The 3295-nt window shown below is 38.1% G+C and overlaps 1 non-coding gene across 1 annotated transcript; it reads left to right on the top strand.

The window, feature by feature from the left end:
- The first annotated feature begins 978 nt into the window (after nucleotides 1-978).
- LOC131228300 (small nucleolar RNA R71) lies at nucleotides 979-1085 on the top strand. Its single transcript, XR_009162810.1, has one exon. It is a non-coding gene; the product is annotated as a small nucleolar RNA R71 (small nucleolar RNA).
- Nucleotides 1086-3295: the final 2210 nt, after the last annotated feature.

The following is a 3295-nucleotide window of genomic DNA, read 5'->3' as shown; positions in this document are numbered from 1 at the left end:
ACTTCTAGAATGTCCTAAGAGTTAGAAAGAGATTTTGGTGTAACCAATCGTTAGGGGGATGGCACAATTGGCTTGCCTTGAAGTTCTGATTCTAATTCTTGTGGAGCAATGCTAGGTCTATCCTTGTTGTCCTCTTCTAGGTTCTTAGGTTTTTGTCAATGGTCTTTTCACTCCAAAGAGTGGTGATAAATTTAGCTTGCTCGTTCAAATTTGAAGAGCTCGGGTCACTGACTTCATATTGTGGTTTTGGATTGGGAAGAGGTTGAGCCGGAAGGCTCCCCTTATTCCCAATCGTACTTTTAGTCTCAAGTCCTTATCTGGCCTTTGTGAGGTCTTAAAAGGCTTATTGCATACCCTAATTGAAAAGCTCTTACTTTTAAAGATGTTTTAGAACCGGGTCCTCTTGAGGTTTCTCTTGATGTGGAATTTGATTGAAGAAACCTTAAGGGGTAGCAGTTTGTCCATTCCTCTAACTGAAGTTTAGATGATTTCTCCCACTAGGATTGAATGTATTGGAGGTAGGTCCATTGAAAGGTCTTTAGTAATTGTTCATGGCATTGGATTGTTCATTCAATACCTCTTGAAAGGCAGGTATTGTTGGACAATTTTCAGTTGTGTGAATGTTGCAAGCACAAATACTGCAAACAATTTTCTTAGTCTTATCCTTCTTTAATTCCATGGCCTCGAGTTTCCTGGTAAGGTTAGCCACTTTAGCACTGATATCATCGTCCTCTTTCAGGAGATACATTCCACCCCTTTCTTTGGATTGAGTCGGCCTAGACATGGTGCTTGGATTTGGGAGATGTCCCATGATTGTGTGTTCTCCCATGATTGTGTGTTCTCAGCAAGCTTATCAAAGTAGTCCCACACCTCATCTACACTTTTATTTATAAATTCCCCATTACACATCGTCTCGACTAATTGACGCATGGGGATGTCAGTCCATCATAGAAAAAGTTCGTGATGCGCCACATTTCAAAACCGTGTTGTGGGCATGAACTGACAAGATCCTTGAACCGCTCCCAACATTGGAAGAATGTTTCATCTTCCTTTTGGGTGAAGTTCATGATCGACTTTCTAAGGGTGTTCGTCTTATGGTATGGGAAAATTTTCTTTATGAACTCCCTTGTCATGTCATTCCATCTACCAATAGATCGAGGACATAGTGAATGCAACCACGTCTTAGCTTTCTCTTTCAAAGAAAAGGGAAAGAGTTTCAGTCTGATCGTGTCGTCAAACATGTTAGGAAAGTATAGAGTGGATATAATCTCGTCAAACTCTTTTAAGTGTAAATATGGATTTTCTAACTCAAGCCCATGAAATTTTGGAATGAGTTAGATTACCTCTGGCTTGATATCCATATATTCTATATTTTTTGAAAAAACCATGCATGAGGGTGTACTCACCCTCGCCAGCTGTAAATAATCTCATAAAGTTCGAGGCGGGGGTGCTTGATACACCTCATTCACATCCTAGACTTCCCCAACCTAAGGTTGAGGTTGTCCTTTTGGTTAATTTGCAGCCATAATATCAATTAACTCTGGGGATCTCGAATGGTGTCTAATCCTACGATGGATAGTTAACCCCTCGACCAATCTACCTTCCCTCAAAAGACGTTCAGTGTTGTCACGAACCCACTTGGGCATAAAATACTCTCAGCCCTCAATCTCAAATTCTAACCTAAACCTAAAAAGGAAGAAAGGAAATAGAAATCTAGAAATAGAAAGAGAGAGGGAATTAGAAAGAAGTTACCAAATTGGAAGTTCCTAATTAAAATCCTACAAAACAAAACAAAACAAGTCAGTTTCCAAAAACAGAAATTCTAAAATTAGAAAGTTCCTAAAAATAAAAATAAAAAGTAAACTAGTTTCTAAAAACTAAAAATAGAAATTTTTTAAAAACTGATTAGGAAAGTTCTAAACCTAGAATTAGAAAACAAGTTAGTTTCTAAAAATAAAAGAATTCTTAGAATTAGAAAGTTTCTAAAAATAAAAAACAAACCCTAATATAAAAATAGAAAATAGAAAAACCCTAATCTTAACCTAATTCTACAACTAGCTAATCTCAGAAAAATATAACTGTTAATCCCCAGTAACGGCGCCAAAAACTTGTTCACAACCCCAAGTGTAAGGTCGCGATGTAGTAATAATCTCGATAAGATCACGGTTGAATCCACAAGGACTGAACCTTGTACATAATCTGAAAGTAACTAGAACTAAAACTAGAAGAAGATGTAATTTAAACTAGGAGTATTTAAGAGAATAATGGTGAATTGTTAAACTAAAACTTGTAAAATTCAAAGGTGAAAAATTAGGGTTTCCAAGGATCCACTTGTAGAGATCGGGGAGATCTATGCTTGATTCATAAACACAACTGGATTCAGAGTCCCATCTTCATCCAGTTGGAAGATATTTCATTAAAAATCAAATCTGAACTTCCTTTGATCTAATTTTTAATAGAAGATAGGTATGAGAATTAGAATTGATTCCATCACAAAACCATGCCCATGAGATAAAGCAAACAACAGACTTTAACTAATCCACATCCAATCTGATAAAGTTATGGACGTTAGGAAAGATTTCATCATCCAACCATGCCCAAGAGACAATGGTAAACAACAGGGTTTCCAAGTTTATAATCACAACAATGAAAAGAACATGCTCAAAGCTATCACAGATCCATTGTAATTTAAGTCACAACAAACTATTAAAAACTATGAATATTCCTTATAATCAAGCCAAAATCAAAGAGATTTCAACTTAACATGAATCAAAGCATAGAAAACACCCCAGCACTCTACAAGTTTCACCTCTTAGCCCTAGCTAAGAGGTTTAGCCATTCACATACATGATTAAACTAAATCCCTTAAAAAACATCAAAGGAAAACTAAAGAAGAAGGAAGAAGGAAGAACTTTCTAGCAACCAGCCGTCCACACACTCTCTCTCTTTCTCCTTCGCTTCACACGTCCCTGGATGCCTTCACGTCCTCTTTCTCCTTCTCTTTTATAGCCTTGCTGTAGGTCGGTTGGAAGTCGGCAACACGTGCATAATCTTACGTAGCAAGAAGCGGTTAGGCTTTTACGCAGCTCTCCTGCTTAGCGAAACCATCTGGTGCAACCAGTTTCAACACAAAGACGGCTTTATTGCAGGATCTGTTCCGATCAACCTTCTTGGGCTTAGTCGGACGTCCCTTGGGAGAGGTTTGAACAGCCAGGATCATTGATCTGATCTTGGCCATGATTGTAGAACAGCCCGGATCGTCCGGTTGCTTTGCACGTATGTTCCCTGCGTAAAG

The sequence above is a fragment of the Magnolia sinica genome, chromosome 15, assembly GCF_029962835.1.
Source record: "Magnolia sinica isolate HGM2019 chromosome 15, MsV1, whole genome shotgun sequence".
Taxonomy (NCBI): domain Eukaryota; kingdom Viridiplantae; phylum Streptophyta; class Magnoliopsida; order Magnoliales; family Magnoliaceae; genus Magnolia; species Magnolia sinica.
This window is presented reverse-complemented; position numbering and strand designations above follow the sequence as displayed.